The following is an 8,414-nucleotide window of genomic DNA, read 5'->3' as shown; positions in this document are numbered from 1 at the left end:
GTAAAGGGTCACTCACTCTGCTGCAGCCACCACCCCCATACTTCCACCCCTGTCAAGGCACATATGAGAAAGCAATCAATGAACAACTAAGGAGACTAAGGAGCTGCAACAAAGAATTGATGCTTCTCATCTCTCTCCCTTCCTGCCTGTCTGTCTCTATCTGTCCCGCTCTCTGTTTTTCTCTCTGTCTCTGTCACATACACATACAAAATCTTCCACGTATTTTTATGGCTTTGATAGTTCATTTATTTAATGGTGAATATCGCATTGTTCAGATATACCACATTTTATTTCTTCATTAACCCAAATTTTGACTGCTTCTAAGTTTGGGTAATTATGAATAAAGCATGGGAATTATGAATAAACATCCACATGCAATATTTTGTGTGAGTATATATACATTTACAACTCATTTGGATAAATTCTAAGGACCACAATTGCTGGAAAATATGGTAAGAATAGGCTTCATTTTTTCCCCAAAAACCTTCTAAACTCTGCTCCAAACTGGCTGTAATATTTTGTATTTCTACAAGCTGTGAATGAGAATTTGTATTGCTTGACATCCTCACCTGTATTTGATGGTATCAAATGTTCCAGATTTTGGCCATTTTAATAGGCATATAGTGGTATCTCATTGTTTTTATTTGCACTTCCCTAATGACATATGTGTGGCATATTTCCACTTGCTTTTTTGGTATCTACATATCTTCTTTGATGAGGTAAAGGTGTGTATTAAAGGCCTTGGCCCATTTTTAATTAGGATGTTTATATTAAATTTTAAGACTTCTTTGTATATATTGGATTAAGTCCTTTATCAGATGTGTCATTTGCAGATATTTTCTCCCAGTCTGTGTTTGTCTCCTACTTCTCTTGATGCTATCTCTTGCAGAGCATAACTCTTTAATTTTAATGATCAATTATTTCATGGATCATGTCTTTTAATTATTTCATGGATCATGTCTTTTAGATACAGTTCTCTAAAAAAGCACCACAATTCCCAAACCAGCTAGATGTGCTCCTGAGTTATCTTCCAGGAGATTTATTGTTTTGTTTTACACGTAGGTCTATGATACATTTTGAGATTTTTTTTTTTTGTATTTTTCCGAAGCTAGAAACGGGGAGAGACAGTCAGACAGACTCCCGCATGCGCCCGACCGGGATCCACCCGGCACGCCCACCAGGGGGCAACGCTCTGCCCACCAGGGGGCGATGCTCTGCCCCTCCGGGGCGTCGCTCTGCCGTGACCAGAGCCACTCTAGCGCCTGGGGCAGAGGCCAAGGAGCCATCCCCAGCGCCCGGGCCATCTTTGCTCCAATGGAGCCTCGGCTGCAGGAGGAGAACAGAGAGACAGAGTGGAAGGTGAGGGGGAGGGGTGGAGAAGCAGATGGGCGCTTCTCCTGTGTGCTCTGGCCGGGAATCGAACCCGGGACTTCTGCACGCCAGGCTGACGCTCTACCACTGAGCCAACCGGCCAGAGCAAGATGCTTTTTTGATGAATGTAAGGTCTATATCTAGAGTACTATTATTTTTGCATGTGGATGTCCAGTTGTTTCAGTAACCATTTGTTAGATAGACTATCTTTGTTCCTTTGTATTGATTGTGCTTCTCTGTCAAGAACTATGAGAAAAATCTTTGTACTTATAGGGGTCTATTTCTGAGCTATGTATTCTGTTCAATTGATCAATTTGTCTTTTCTTGTTTTATTGTTTGTTTGTTTGTTTTACCAGTATCAGTATCAGTTTGTTTGTTTTATTGTTGCTCTATAGTAAGTCTTGAAGTTGTGTAGTATCAGTCCAGCAACTATCTCCCCCTTTATTATCATGTTGGAAATTCTGGGCCTCTTCATATAAACTTTAGAATTAGTTTGTCAACGTCCATGAAATAACTTTCTGGCATTTTAATTGTGAGATGCATTCAATTTTATAGATAAAGAATTGTCATCATAACAATATTGAGTCTTCAAGCCCATGAACATGAAATATATCCCTCCACTTATCTTGTTCATTTTAATTTAATTCATTGGATTTTTTGTATTTTTTCTCATATTAATCTTTTTTTTTTTCTGTATTTTTCTGAAGCCAGAAATGGGGAGAGACAGTCAGACAGACTCCCGCATGCACCCGACCGGGATCCACCCAGCATGCCCACCAGAGGGCGACGCTCTGCCCACCAGGGGGCGATGCTCTGCCCCTCTGGGGCGTTGCTCTGTCGCAACCAGAGCCACTCTAGCGCCTGGGGCAGAGGCCAAGGAGCCATCCCCAGCGCCTGGGCCATCTTAGCTCCAATGGAGCCTTGGCTGTGGGAGGGGAAGAGAGAGATAGAGAGGAAGGAGAGGGGGAGGGGTGGAGAAGCAGATGGGCGCTTCTCCTGTGTGCATTGGCCGGGAATCGAACCTGGGACTTCTGCACGCCAGGCTGACGCTCTACCACTGAGCCAACCGGCCAGGGCTCTCATATTAATCTTAACATATTTTGTTAGATTTATATGTAAGTATTTTGGGAGGGTGCTAATGTAAATGATATTGTGTTTTCAATGTCAAATTCCCCTTTTCATTGATGTATATAGGAAAATTATTGAATTTTTAATATTAACCTTGTATCCCATAGCCTTGCTATAATTCAGGGGTCAGGAACCTTTCTTGGCTGAGAGAGCCATGAACGCCACATATTTTAAAATGTAATTCTGTGAGAGCCATACAATGACCCATGTATGTTAAGCATTATCCAATAAAATTTTGGTGTTGTCCCAGATGACAGCTGTGATTGGGTCCAGCCACCGCAACCATGAACATGAGTGGTAGGAAATGAATGGATTGTAATACATGAGAATGTTTTATATTTTTAACATTTTTTTATTAAAGATTTGTCTGCGAGCCAGACGCAGCCATCAAAGAGCCACATCTGACTCATGAGCCATAGGTTCCCGACCCCTGCTATAATTATTAGTTCTAACAGCATTTTTGTTGATTCTTTCAGTTTTCTATATAGATGATAATGATCATCTACCTTCTCAATCTGTATGCCTTCTATTCCACTTTTTGTCTTATTGTATTGGCTAGACATTCCAGTACACTGTTGAAAATGATACAGGTGGTGCACATGCTCATCTTGCATCTGATCTTAGTGGGAAAGCTTGGGGTATCTCACCATTAAGTATAATGTTAGCTGTAGATTTTTTTGTACATAGTCTTCATAAAGTTGATAAAGTTCCCTTCTACTCCTAGTTTACTGAGTTTTTTAAAGTCATAAATGGATGTTGAATTTTGTCAAATCCTTTTTATGTATTTATTGATATAATCATGTGATTTTTACTTTTTTTAGACTGTTGATGTAATAGATTATATTTTAACTGCTTTTTCAATGTTGAACCAGCCTTGTATACCTGAGATAAGTCCCACTTAGTTGTGGTGTATAATCTTTTCCATGCATTTTTGGATTTGATTTACTAATATTTTTGTTGAGAAGTTTTGCTTCTATCTTCATGAGAAATATTGGTCTGCAGTTTTCTGTTCTTGTAATGTTCTTGTCTAGTTTTAGTATTAGAGTAATGCTGGTCTCATAGAATGAATTAGAAAGTATTCCTTCTACTTCTATCCTTTGATAGATATTGTAAAGAAGGTGTATAATTTCTTCCTTAAATGGTGGAATTCACCAGTAAACTTATATGGGCCTGGTGTTTTCCATTTTAGAACGTTATTATTGATTAAATAAATAAATAATTTATTTATTAGATAAAGACCTATTTAGATCATCTCTTTACTTTTTGTGTAAGTTTTGGTAAATTTTGTCTTTCAAGGAATTAGTCCATTTCATCTAGGTTATCAAATATTGGGGCATATATAATTATTCAAAGTATCACTTTATTATTATTTTTAATTCCTATGGGATTTGTAGTGATACTCCTTTAATATATTTTAAGTATTTAGTTATTTAATTGAACTTATTGGAGTACAGGTTCAGGTGTGCAACTCCAGAAAACACCATCTACACACTGCATTGTGTGTCCATCACCCCAAGCAAAGTACTTTCGTCCCATGATGTTACTAATTTGTATCTTCTCTCTTTTTGTCTTAGTTATCCTGGCTAGGGGCTTATCAATTTTTATTCATCTTTTCAAAGAACTAGATTTGTGTTTTGTTAATTTTCTTAATTGAGTTCCTGTGTTCAATTTCATTGATTTCTGTACTAATTCATATTATTTCTTTTATTCTGTTTACTTTGGATTTAATTTTCTCTTTGTTTTCTAATTACATAAGATAAAAACTTAAATTACTGACTTTAGATCTTTTTTTGTAATATAGGAGTGGGAAAAAGTAGGTTCATAGTTGTGACTATGTGACAACTTGTTTATTCTTGTATTATTTATTCATTATTGTACAATATTTACTTATATTACAACTGTAAAGTTACTTTGCCAACCCCTATATATGTATTCAATGCTATAAATTTCTCTTTAAGCACTGCTTTCACTCAAATTTTAAGTTGTATTTTCATTTTGATTTAGTTAAAAATAGTTGTTAATTTATCTTGGGATTTCTTCTTTGACCCATGTGTTATTTAGAAGTATGTTGCATAATCTCTGCATATTTGGGGGTTTTCAAGTGATCTTCCTGTTACTGATATTTAGTTTAGTTCCATTACAATCTAAAAGTAGATATTGTATAATTTATATACGTTTAAATTTGTTGAGATGTGTTTTATGGTCCAGAATTGGTCTATCTTGGTGAATGTTCCATTTAAGCTCAAAAAAATATATAGTTTGTTGTTGTTGGATGAAACTGTCTGTAGTTGTCAATTGTATCCAGTTGATTGATGGTGTTGTTTGCTTCAACTATGGTCCTTACTGATTTTTTGCCTGCTGGATACGTCTATTTTTAAGGGGTATTAAAGTCTCCAACTATGATAGTGAATTCATCTATTTCTCCTTACAGTTCTATCAGCTTTTGCTTCATGTAATTCGATGCTCTATTGCTAGACACATACACATTAAGTTAACGTCTTTTTGGAGAATTGACCTTGTCCTCATTATTATATTGCCCTTTTTTATTTCTGATAACTTCCCGTACTTTTTAGTCTGTTCTATATAAAATTCATATAGCTACTGTTGCCTTCTTTTGATTAGTGTTAACATGGTATATTTTTTTCTAGCCATTTACTTTTTAATGTATATGTGTCTTTATATTTCAAGTGGGTTTCTTGCAGACAATGTATTTGTTGTTTTTGTCAACTTTGACAATCTCTATCTTCAAATTACTGCACTTAAACCACTGACATTCAAAAGGATTACTGATATATGTGGGTTAATGTTTATCCTATTTGTTACTCATTTGTTTCTTTCTTTTGTGGCAGAGACAAGGGAGTCAGAGAGAGGGACAGATAGGGACAGACAGACAGGAAGGGAGAGAGATGAGAAACATCAATTCTTTGTTGTGGCTCCTTAGTTGTTCATTGATTGATTTCTCATATGTGTCTTGACCGGTGGGGGGGCTACAGCAGACCGAGTGACCTCTTGCTCGAGCCAGCGACCTTGGACTCAAGCTGGTGAGCCTTGCTCAAACCAGATGAGCCCGCACTCAAGCTGGCAACCTTGGGGTCTCAAACCTGGGTCCTCCGCATCCCAGTCTGACGCTCTATCCACTGCACCACTGCCTGGTCAGGCTCATTTGTTTCTTGATTGTGTTCTACATTTTTTCTATCTTTTGTAGGGTTTTTTTTGTTTTGAAATTTTTAAATTTAATTAATTGTGTTTACATAAATTCTAGGGTCACCCCAGATGCATCCCCCCTCCCCACTATTCCCCTCAACATCTCCCTTGCCCCACTCCCTACAGCACCCTACCCCCTTCCCTTCAGGTATATCCCATCCTACCATCTCCTTTCCTTCTGTCCTCTTTTCCTCTGGTCCCTTTGATCCCTACTCTGTCTCAATTCCATTCCTCAGTTCTCATTATTCCTTGGATTCCTCAAATGAATGAGATCATATGATATTTTTCTTTCTCTGCCTGGCTTATTTCACTCAACATAATAGTTTCCAGGTCCCTCCATATTGTTGAAAAAGGTAATATTTCCTTTTTTTTCATAGCCCCATAGTATTCCATTGTATATATGTACCAAAGCTTTTTAATCCACTCGTCCACTGACGGACACTGGGCTGTTTCCAGATCTTTGCTATTGTGAACAATGCTGCTATAAACATGGGGATGCATTTCTTTTTTTCAGTCAGTGTTATGGTGTCCTTGGTATATATTCCTATAAGTGGGATGGCTGGGTCAAAGGGCAGTTCGATTTCTAATTTTTTGAGGAATCTCCATACTGTTTTCCACAGTGGCTGCATCAGTCTGCATTCCCACCAGCAGTGCAGGAGGGTAGCATCCTAGAAGAAAACTTAGGTAGTAAGGTCACTGACATCTATCGCAGCAATATCTTTGCTAATTTATCTCCACAGGCAAATGAAATAAAAGACAGGATAAACAAATGGGACTATATCAAACTAAAAAGCTTTTGCACAGCTAAAGACAATATGAACAGAATAAAAAGACAAACTACACAATGGGAGAACATATTTGACAATACATCTGATTAATAACCAAAGGGATTAATAACCAAAATTTATAAAGAACTTGTAAAACTCAACACCAGGAAGACAAAGAATCCAATCAAAAAATGGGCACAGGCCTGACCTGTGGTGGTGCAGTGGATCAAGCGTTAATCTGGGAATGCTGAGGTTGCCGGTTCAAAACCCTGGGCTTGCTGGGTCAAGGCACCTATGGGAGTTGATGCTTCCTGCTCCTCCCTCCTTCTCTCTCTCTCTCTCTTCTCTAAAATGAATAAATTTTAAAAAATGGGCACAAGAAATGAATAGACACTTTTCCAAAGAGGACATACAGATGGCCAATAGACAAATGAAAAAATGTTCAACATCACTAATCATTAGAGAAATGCAAATTAAAACCACAATGAGATACCACCTCACACCAGTCAGAATGGTGCTCATTAACAAAACAACATACTATAGGTGCTGGCAAGGATAACTTTTGTAGTTTTAATTAAGCACTTATATGATTATATTTTTTCTCCTTTTATAGCATACAGTTCTATTTTTAAAATAATTTTAATTGGTTAACCTAAAGTTTTCAATATACATTTGTATCTAATCTATGTCTTCTTTTAGATAACATTATACCACTACATTGGTAGTGTACCTTATAGTAGCAAAATAATCCTAATTCCTTCCTCTCCTACCTTGTAGCATTGCTGTCATTCACTCCACTTACATAAGCATACATAAGCATATATATATATATATATATAATTGAATACATTGTTGCTGTTATTATTTTAATCAAACTGTTATTTGTTTTTTGTTTGTTTGTTTTTTGTATTTTTCTGAAGCTGGAAATGGGGAGGCAGTCAGACAGACTCCCGCATGTGCCCAACCGGGATCCACCTGGCACGCCCACCAGGGGGCGATGCTCTGCCCATCCAGGGCATCACTCTGTTGTGACCAGAGCCACTCTAGCGCCTGAGGCAGAGACCATGGAGCCATCCCTAGTGCCCGGGCCATCTTTGCTCCAATGGAGCCTCGGCTGCAGGAGGAGAAGAGAGAGACAGTGAGGAAGGAGAGGGGGAGGGGTGGAGAAGCAGATGGGCGCTTCTCCTGCGTGCCCTGGCTGGGAATCGAACCCGGGACTTCTGCATGCCAAGCCAACGCTCTACCACTGAGCCAACTGGCCAGGGCCCAAACTGTTATTTGTTAAATGAATTAAGAAGAAAAAATTAAAAACTACTTTACATTTACTTATTCCTTCTTCAATACTCTTCCTATCTTTATGTAGATCTGACTTTTTGATTCATATTATTTTCTTCCTTTCAAAAAACTCTAATATTTCCTGCAAGGCAAATCACTGGCAACAAATTCCACCAATTTTTGTTTGTCTGAGAAAGTAGTTATCTTTCACTTTTGAAAGATAGTTATGAAGGGCACAGAATTCTAGGTTGGTATCTGTATTTTTTTTTTCTCTCTCAACACTAAATATTTTTCATTCCACTCTCTTATTGCATGAATGGTTCCTGAGAATTCAGATGTATTCTTATCTTAGTTCCTCTCTATATATTTTCTATTCCTCTGGCTCCTTCCAGGACTTTATCTTTGATTTTTGCAACTGGAAAATAATATGCCAAATGATAGGGTGTTTTTTTGTTGTTTTTTTTTGGGGGGGGGGTTGCTTATTTTTGGTAATTATCTCACTGGCTGTTCTCTGAGCTTCCTGTACCTATGGTTTAGTGTCTGACATTAACTTGGGGACAGTCCCAGTCATTATTGTTTCAAACAGTTCTGCTTTATTCTCTCTTCTCTTTCTGATATTACTATTACACATGTTACAATTTTTTGTAGTTGTCTCACATTGCTAGATAG

Source organism: Saccopteryx bilineata, chromosome X, assembly GCF_036850765.1.
Source record: "Saccopteryx bilineata isolate mSacBil1 chromosome X, mSacBil1_pri_phased_curated, whole genome shotgun sequence".
Taxonomy (NCBI): Eukaryota; Metazoa; Chordata; class Mammalia; order Chiroptera; family Emballonuridae; genus Saccopteryx; species Saccopteryx bilineata.
This window is presented reverse-complemented; position numbering follows the sequence as displayed.